At 43.0% G+C, this 9718-nt stretch overlaps 1 protein-coding gene and 1 long non-coding RNA gene across 3 annotated transcripts in view; both read right to left on the bottom strand.

Moving 5' to 3' along the window:
• tafa5a (TAFA chemokine like family member 5a) overlaps window positions 1–9718 on the bottom strand; it is a 161429-nt gene that overhangs the window by 86157 nt on the left and 65554 nt on the right. The gene's annotated exons all lie outside the window — the stretch shown is intronic.
• The window catches only part of LOC116673059 (uncharacterized), a 40088-nt gene that overhangs the window by 17606 nt on the left and 12764 nt on the right, over window positions 1–9718 (bottom strand). Inside the window, exon 2 of the long non-coding RNA XR_004327726.1 lies at window positions 4362–4374. This is a non-coding gene — a long non-coding RNA (uncharacterized LOC116673059). The remainder of the gene's footprint in view (window positions 1–4361; window positions 4375–9718) is intronic.

Raw genomic sequence — 9718 nt, 5'->3', positions numbered from 1 at the left:
AATATAATTTTAATCAGATTTATTTACAAGAAATGGCTCATTTAATCCCAACAGCTTTTGTAATAATGTTTCAGTGCAAAAAGAAACTGTCAAAAAGTTTCTAATATTCACAGCTGGTAAAGCCCATTGAGTCAATTTTTGCAAAAACATAGTGTTGTCGCCTTGTCATATGAGCTTCACCTGTGACTAATAATGGATCAATTAGGTCTCAGGTGTGTTATAAAAACTCTAGACCTTCACATCAACTGCAACTAGACCTCTGCAAACAGACCAAGATTCACCCTGAGGCTAAAGGTTGGATTATCAAGAGGCTGAAGACCAGATCCACGCTGATGTGGCAGACACCTTCAATGTGTCTCAGCGTCAAGTACAGAGGATTAAAAAAAACTTTGAAGACACTGGAGAGTTTTCTGACAAGCCCAGGTCAGGCAGACCCCGCAAGACAACTGCTCGAGAGGACCGTTTGTTGGCTCGAAAATCCAAGGCCAGCCCATTTCCACTGCAGCAGAGCTCCACCAGACCTGGTCACCTGAAGTACCCTGTGTCAACCAGAACGGTTTGTCGATTCTGTCTCGAAATGGTCAAATCAGTGCCCAGAATTGAAAAACCGGTGGCATTGCCAAGGCCCCACCGCCTGCTAAAAGGTATGGACGCTGGAGAAGTGGAATAAAGTGGATTTTTCAGATGAATCTTCTGTTGATACACCCACAGTTGCCGAAATATTGCAGGAGACTACGGATCCCGCATGAATCCAGATTCACCCAGAAAATAGTGAAGTTTGGTGGCGGAAAAATCATGGTCTGGGGTTACATCCAGTATGGGGTGTGCGAGAGCTATACAGGGTGAAGGCAACATCAATAGTCTCAAATACCAAGAAACTTAGCTACCTCTTATATTCCCAACATAAAAGAGGCCAAATTCTCCAGCAGGATGGTGCTCCAGGCATACTCCCTTCCACTTCAAGTTCTCAAGGGAAGAAGATCAAGAGCTCCAGGATTGGCCAGCCCGTCACCAGACATGAACATACATTGACATATGTGGGGTTAGGATGAAAGAGGAAGCATGGAAGACCAAACCAAGAATATGATGAACTCGGAGGCATGCAGACTGCTTTTCTAGCTCTGATGACTTCATCAATTCATGTATGAACCTTGCCAAACGCATGGATGCAGTCCTTCAAGCTCATGGAAGTCATACAAGATATTAAATTGAATCTCACAGCACCACTATTTAACCCACTATGTCTGCCAAAATTTGACCTTCTGGCTGTGTTTAAATAATAAAAATCTTTTTTTGTGAAACTAATTTATTTCAGTGCATTGAACATCATTTGGGAGGGTTTTAGCTTTTCAAATGAGCTATTTCTAACCCAATTGATTAATTAAAAGTCAGGTTAATAGCAGGTGTTTCTACAAAATAGATAAGTGACAAGACTTTGTCAGGGACTGTATATGTATATAAGATATAATCACAGCACAAGACTTCTAACAAATTTTTTATTTCTCTCAGCAGAGCATAACAAGTTTTTTTTCCGTTTTACTATCTTATAACTTTAATATGTTTATGTACTACAAGACCCATCAATCAATTCTGGAGTTATAACTGGCTTTGTGTTTAGTGAATTTGAATTTCATGCGTCACCGATTCTGCATTCCAACTACCTTTACAACTTCATAAGACAAAGGAAGGGTGGTTGCTAGAGTAAACACAATATAACAGGAAACATTTGACTTGATGGGATTCATGCAACCCGTTGGTACATTTGACACTGTGGTTGCTAGCCAGTGACATCAATTATGTCAATGATGCTCACCATAAGTGCAGCGAAGGGGTAGTTACCTCGCTTTGTTGCATGACTAACACCAAGTCAGACCCCCTCCCCCCAACACACACACACACACACACACCACCACAACAGCATTGCTGTTATGACCCATAATGTTAGGCTTGTCTTTTACGTGAGCTAAACCCATTTCTCTTGCTGCGTAAGATCGAGAATAGAAATGGAACCCCACAAGCAATTATTCAAGGGTGCAACAAGCTAAGGGATGTGACGTGCCAATGTTTTTTAGTGATTTTCATTATGTGTCATTCTTATCTAATTCATTTTCAATTGGGCCATAAGAGCGCTGCTGTAAGCAGTACAAAAGGCACGGAACGAACGAAGGAGGATCTGTTTAGCGCAAGACATCCGAGAAAGAAAATAATGATCTTATGAAATTGCTTTAGACACAATCTGACAGCCGAGACAAAGCAAGTGGCTGGCCTTGTATGAATCGATAAAGCCTCCATTAGTTTTCTAAAGAGTAACATGCAATTGTTTCGCCGGAGCAGCATAGCATCGGTAATATTCTGCCCCTTTGACATAAAAGGCTAATGCACTGTAGACAACCCAGTGTAAGATTAAACCCACATTTCTGTCAGATGGAAATTAAAGAAAACGCTCAAACGCAATGAATCTATAGAGCATGACCGAGCCTGTTACCGCAGACACACATTTGTGTGTCAATGGCCTCCAGGGCGAGCTTTGTTAAAGACAGAAAAACCTTGCTTCTAAATCTGTTCAAGGATTGTGATCTCACGCACAGAGAAGATCAAACTTCTTAAGGAGGTTTGATCAGCCAGATGAACAGAGAACGGCGACTGATCGAACGTGGGGGTGAGCTCATTTCTGCCTTTGACACAGCGGAAAATCACAAATTGAAACCGCAGAAGGGGAAGCACACTTCTCACCCATCATTTCCTCAATGTGTGGATGTATCACACTCAAGCGCCCTGGTGGGTCACCGGATCAATAGTCAAGAGAGCATGTTTATGAGTTATAGAACAGACAGAGGTCAGTTCCCTTAAATCAGCACTCTTTTCGCTCTTGATGGATACACTATAAATTTGGGTTAGATCATCCGAGGGGAGGGACGATTTCTTTGAAGATGGTCAGATGGACATGTTGCCAGTGTTGCAAGAATGAGCCCAGCGGAATCCACTCATCCTCGGAGGAAAATGCTGATCTGAGATCTTCTCTCACCAGCTGACAAGCGATAGCAAATGGCCTCTCTAGTCTTAACCTCTCAAACTACTGGCCCTCCTTTTCTCGTCCAACTTCCACTGTGTGTATGTGTGTGTGTGTCGTCTGCCAACACTCAACCCATCCAATCTCGAGTGTTGTGTGTGTACACACATGCACATGACTAATTTAGAGCCGAGCTTGCAGCTATCACAGTGACCAGAAACTTGTTCCCTGGCTACTGCATTAAGTTTTAATTGAAGCTACAGCTGCGTTATTAAAATCCCTCAATCCCATTTTTCCCATCGTTTCATATCCAATCTAGCAATCTGCGCTAGCTTGCTGATCTGTGCCACAATTTGCTGCATGTGTGCACGTTTTATCAGCAGCATCTGTATCACATTAATTCGCCAGAGGATGTAAGGCGGAGCATCGCATGTCCTTGCTGATTTCGAGGTTTTACAGAGTAGCTCAATTCTGTGTCTTCATGCATTGGTTGGGCCTCGGGGAGTTTTAGACGCCACTTCATGGGTTGGAAGGGCACAGGATGAAGTGTGTTAGGGTCGATGTCTTCTGACATCACTATTTCCAAAGGCCAATGAGAATCTCCAGTAAAATCTGGAACTAGACAGGATCCTCGCAGCCAGTTTTTTTTTTTATTAGACTCAAACTGCCTTTTTTTTATTGTCCCCGAGCACTGCCAAAACCCATCAATAGGACTTATGGAAAACTGAGTGCAAAAGTGCACACAATTTACTGTTCAAAATCAATAGAACTGTAAAAAACAGGGCAACGTGTAAATTGGACATTCCACACACGCGCGATGAAAAGCAGGGCTCGAGGGGAGGGGTTCATTCGGATAAGTTTTAGATTATCTTGAGAAACTACTACGGTTCCTGCTGCAACTGTGATTGATTATCAAATGTGAATTAATTAACAAACCCTTTAAGTGACGATCAATTAAAGTGCCTTCACACGTATTTCATCACTTTGTCGTAATGTTGAAGATCTACAATGGACTCTGAAGAGTTTTGTGAAAATAATGCCTTGGTTCCTTGTTTCAGCCATTCTAGCGTGGTATAGAAGACCTGCAGGAAGACTAGCTCGATTTGTGCCACATTCATATATTCCACAAGCCAGAGCTGGACTCGATGGCTAACAACAATAAGAGCCTGGCTAACAGTATCCTTTACCTAGCGCAAACTGGGCAAGCTCATAAATAGTAATGTGCTCAGGTAACATGACGTCAGAACTGACCGTTTGTGTAGTTGGCCCGATTTCTCCGCTTATTTCTTCAGTGGCTAGAACTGACAGAGGAGAGTAGAGTAGCATTCATTTTCACATTCCGACATAACACAACACATATGGAACTACATATTTCAAACAATGCAAGTAAAACAGTTTTGTGTGGAGGGTACTTTAGCAAATTGATAATGTGCATTAACCTCATGGTTTACAGCTGATTATACTTTAAAAATAAATTCAACTTCAATCAGTTTACAGCAGATTACATGCGGAGGAATGCTCGTACCATTGTGTACCACTGCTGTGAGGGGTTTGACATGATATGGTATTTTGCAAGTAAACCACAGTGATTGTGACATGGCTTTCGTATGCTAAATATTAACGGCAGCATTAAATACAATGATACATTTTATGTCACTTGAGCCTAAGCTGTGCTTTAAGGTTCAAATTCCCTAAAATCCCTCCTTTCTGCAGATTAATAATAGATGCTTAAAGAGAAGACATACTTAGTGATCTGCGCTGCTGGTAGTATCTCTAAGTCATATTCAAGTTAGAGTCCTTACTGAAGCTCACTCTGGCCTTGTCTGTAATAAGCGATGTCTTTTGGAGTGCAGGTTATGTTTGGAAAAACAACTATACCTTTTCAACGCCGTGCGAGGAACTCAGCATTCTGCTGCGTTAGCACAAAACACCATTTAATATTCGGACGATAAAAGAAACATTCGCAGATGGCACGATGAAATTGAATAGTCGGACTGTACACTTGAATTAGAGAAAAAAAAAGAACAGGAAAACAAGATAGTGTAGTATAAAGAGGGGAAACACTGACAACTGTCATCATAAAAAACAGTTGTGTAGCGTTGTTCAGTAACTTACAAACCATCAGTGTTAGGCAACTCGGGTGCAGAACAAACGGGAATTTGCAGTTGTGGAACTAGTTCATTCCTGCAGAAAGGCTTGATGCTCTACTGGTCGCGGCATGTAATGGGTGGACATCTTGAAAGGTGCGCACCTGACAGAGGTTGTTAACCAAGCTAACCAGAAATAGTGCAGACAGAGATGACTTCCTTTCTAAACTCATGTCTAAAGACAGGGCTCCCTTTCTCTAACAGGGCGCGAAAACTTGACACCAAGCGTTTGCCATGCTGACCCAATCTGATGAGGCGTGCCCCGAGACAGAGCTATCACGCCACAGAATGGCATTCTGTACCTAAACTTCGTTTTTTTAAGGATCCCCCTGTCTGTGGAAAAATGAAACTGATTTTGGTCTGTGATGTAAGCGTAGTATATGATACATTGTCTCTGTATTTTGGCCCTTATGCTCACCCTTGGTTTACCATGGATCAAATAACTGGAGTCGTCAGGCAGACTGGTGGCTTTGGGCGGGGGGAAGTACGTAGAGGAGTTGAAAGGCCACTGGGGTGTGCAGACACAAGGCTTTATGAATGAATAACGAGAACATATGCGACAGTACCACCAATCATCTGTCATTGCCACAGAGACGTTTAGGCATATGCCTCACTTTGAAGTATAAAACAGCAATGTGACTACTAGCAAAATGGGTACAGTTAAAAGGGATAGGAGTTTAGTACAAGGATTTGCTAAGGATTCTTTTCAAAACACCATTTAAAAGCACTGGTTATTGAAATCTGCTTTAATCAAATTACATCTTCTGTCTTTTCAAGCCTTTTTTTTTACATACTGATGAAGAGTGTTTATTCCAAAAGCTAAAAGCATTAAAATGGATTTGTCCATGAGTTCATAGGTAATAGCTGAGATCATTCTATCTTAGACAAGATTGACCACAGTTGTGGTACCATGTACATCAAAAATAGGATAGAGATCCATCATTCAAATTATGCCATTTATCTTCCTATAGTGTGGGCCAAAAACTTCCTCAGGATTTACAGCACTTGAAATCATTTTCTCCAATAATGTGCTTCATTGAGAAGAAACTGTACACTATTGAGGTTTTAAAAAAGCTGCGATTCAAACTGTAATTGTAACCACAAGGCCTCAATTCCATGGCACAAATATTTGTCGTCTCATTTTTGGGGAACAAAACTCAGTATTTGACATTAGCCTGTGCTAATAAAGCTTGGCCTTGGATTCACAGAATTTCCCCGTACCAAGAGAAAACTATTCCACCAACTGTCAGGATCTTTATTGCCATGTGAAAATACTCGGCCAATGAAGAGCACAATGGGATTTGCTCCATTGCCTGAATTATTGAAGTGGACAGTGGTGAGAAATTTATGGCGCAAATTCATCACATTCCCTATGCATAATGTTTTAATAGGTTTTTCATTCACAATCCGCCTTTCCGCATCTCATTTTTCCATTGCACGAAATCGTGTCACATTATGCAAGAGGGCTGACACAATTAGGTGTACCACTCCCAAAAATACCTTGCTGCTGGCGGTGTTCGGCTACTAACAGGCCGGCAGAAGGGTCACATTTTATTTTTCGGAGCATTGCCGAAATCCCCATCCCTGATTAGTTGATAGCTAGCGCTCCCACCTTTTAAGAGTTATAATAACAAGAATGTGGGCTGTCGACAGGCTTAGGCCTATCTAGATAAAATACCACTTGCAACACAACCTGCACCAACAGGAATAACATACAGGCCACACACACACCAACTTGCACGTGGACACAAATACAGGCGAGACATCTGTGGCAACAATAAAAGGAGACTTTAATACTTTTCCTCTCGTTTGTTGGAGAGGCTTCTGTTGCACAACCCTGGTTCTATGAGGAATTAGTGAGCGCAGATTAAAAAGGTGTCTGTTCTTTTAAGGCCCCTGTGGCATTGTACTTATCCTTATCTATCCCAAAAGACTTCACTAATGCAGCTTTTGAATCATTTTATCAGTTGGGATTATTAGCCCTCACAGCTGGCTTGACCTTGGCATTCTTGTAGCTAAAGTGAGCATATTCAAACCCTCCTTTGTGTGCAGGCCTCTGCCCCCGTCTCTCTCTAGTAGATTTCAAAAGAGATCTTATGAACCATAATGAACTTACATTGCACCGTCCTCGCACTGAGCGCCAGCAAGCCTTTCCCTCCCCACAAAAAGTTAAAAGCTATCGGTGTCAAGTTAAAGTGAAGAAATGCAGGCTTAGGGAAAACCTCGGCGTAAGGCACAACAGATACGGACAAAAAACTTGATGGTGAAGGTCAGAAATATTGCCTTGCAGTCAACAAGCTCGGACAATGCTGATGGCCGAATCTAATGAGAGTCCCTCGCATTAACCACGGGCCGCGAGCAGCACAGCACTTTGTTCATACTGTTAGGTGGACACAATCTCTTTTGACCGCTGGGGAAAAGGGTACCATGCAACCCCAGTAAATCAAAACTCTAAAAGAAATGCTTTGGACATGTGCCAGTAAAAGCAATCATAAATCCCCTTGTCTCCATTTGGCCTGACAGACCCGTTTTTTTCATTCTCCCCACCATTTCAGTATGGCTAGACATTCTCCAATCCCTGAAATGCCAGGGCATCACCATGGTGAGGAGTGTGTTTACCACTGCTTGACCTATATGTTTGCCCAGGGCCGGAGGCGGCAGGGAGGGATGGTAGGCCGTTACAAGCCACGCTTCGAAAAACAGCACAAAGGAAAAACCCAGACAGTTACTAAGTCAAAACAGTCTCTGGCTCGCTAGGGGTATAATTACACACAGAAATATGAGGTTTTTTTTTTTTTGTGCCATGTTCATATATATAGTATAGTTATCCCCTGGGTACCATTTGACTTTCCTAGGAGTATGAACAGTAAATGTAATCTACCTCTGGGTGAAGATATCCCAGTGGAGCGTTTGGTAACACTGAAACATCGGGATGGGTTTCTGATGAAATTGCATGTTTATTCAACGGAATGTTAGGGAAATAACCAATTAGGCTGCCACAAAAAAAAAAAACTGAACCACTTGCCACAATGCAGCCATGCCTCAGGCTGTGACACCCCATACAGCATGGCAACGATTGGTGAACACACAGGTGTATGGAAGCACTGAGCCACGCTGTAAGTGTGTGTGAATGATGTCTGGATTGAAATTTCCCAATTGAACATAAATGGGCAGAGAAAACACAATAGAAGGTGAACAGAACGAGAGTAATTAAACCGCTTGACCTCGATTGTACCCTAAAGTAGAATCTAGTGCCATCTATTGAAACGATTTCAACAAATCAGCATTCACAAACTGTGAACTGCTGGGTTTTAAAAACGTATTTTTTTTGTTTCTTCTGCACTGCTTGGATTTATACGATTGATTAAAATGGATGAATCGTCATCCTCTGGCGAATGACTTTTGATAAGGAAAATGCGGGTGATGGGATCACAACAAAATTTGGCTTCAGGCAATTTTGTTTTATGTTGGTAGACTTGAAAAATTTCACAGCGACTAAACAAGTCGATTGGTTACTGCTTGATTAAGATTGCGACGGAGACACTCCGCATTGGAATTAGTGTTGCGGAAAACTTCACATAAAATACATGGCAGGCATGGCGCATTAAAGCAGTAGAGCACGTGGAAAAGTGGCACGTAATCTGGTGGAATTCTGAGTGATTACCTTCTTTGGCAGCCGGGAGGAGTGAATAAGGAGAAGGAGAAAGCAGCAGTCGCTGCTCCGGTGCAGTGCCCACGCAACTATGAGCAGTGCATCTGGCGTAGGAATAAAGCTTTAATGGTGACAGAGACAGCGTGCAGCGGGAGACACACGCTCCCACCTCAGCTCACACACACGCGGTTTGATTATATTCGGATGGCCACGGAATTAATGCAGTTCACTCTTTTCATGCACAAAAAATCTCACTTTATAGGCGATTTGAAGCGATAAAGAGCGCTTGGATTCCGTGGTGCGGGCACAACAAAAATATGCGCTCTGATTTGATCCGCCGCCGGTGCGTCCGAGTGGGCTCAAACAGGAGGGCGATTAACCCCCAGTCACCGTCCGAAGGGTGACATGTTCCCTCACACACTTCTTCCGAGGCTATCGCGAGGCTGGCTGGCGTCTCGTCAGAAGGTTCGGCAGAGCCGGGCTGCACCCCGGTGCGTCTCCGTCTGAGTGCGCACGGTAGTCTCGGTGATTGGCGCCGAGATGCATGATCACCGCTCTCCGCTGCATGTTACGACAATCTCTCCCACTGCTGGGGAGGTGAGGCAAAAACATAGCCACCAGTGCCTGCTGCTCCCTCTTCCGACCTCCCTTTTTTTCTATACTCTCTGTCTTCTCTCTCTTCTTCGCCTCTCATCTTCCTACTACTAGCTCCGTTTAGTTCCGTCACTCCCCCCATCTCGCTCTCTCTCTCATGAGCTTCACCTGTGACTAATAATGGATCAATTAGGTCTCAGGTGTGTATAAAAACTCTAGACCTTCACATCAACTGCAACTAGACCTCTGCAAACAGACCTAAGATTCACCCTGAGACTAAAGGTTGGATTATCAAGAGGCTGAAGACCAGATCCA

The sequence above is a fragment of the Etheostoma spectabile genome, chromosome 23 (assembly GCF_008692095.1).
Source record: "Etheostoma spectabile isolate EspeVRDwgs_2016 chromosome 23, UIUC_Espe_1.0, whole genome shotgun sequence".
NCBI classification, from domain to species: Eukaryota; Metazoa; Chordata; class Actinopteri; order Perciformes; family Percidae; genus Etheostoma; species Etheostoma spectabile.
This window is presented reverse-complemented; position numbering and strand designations above follow the sequence as displayed.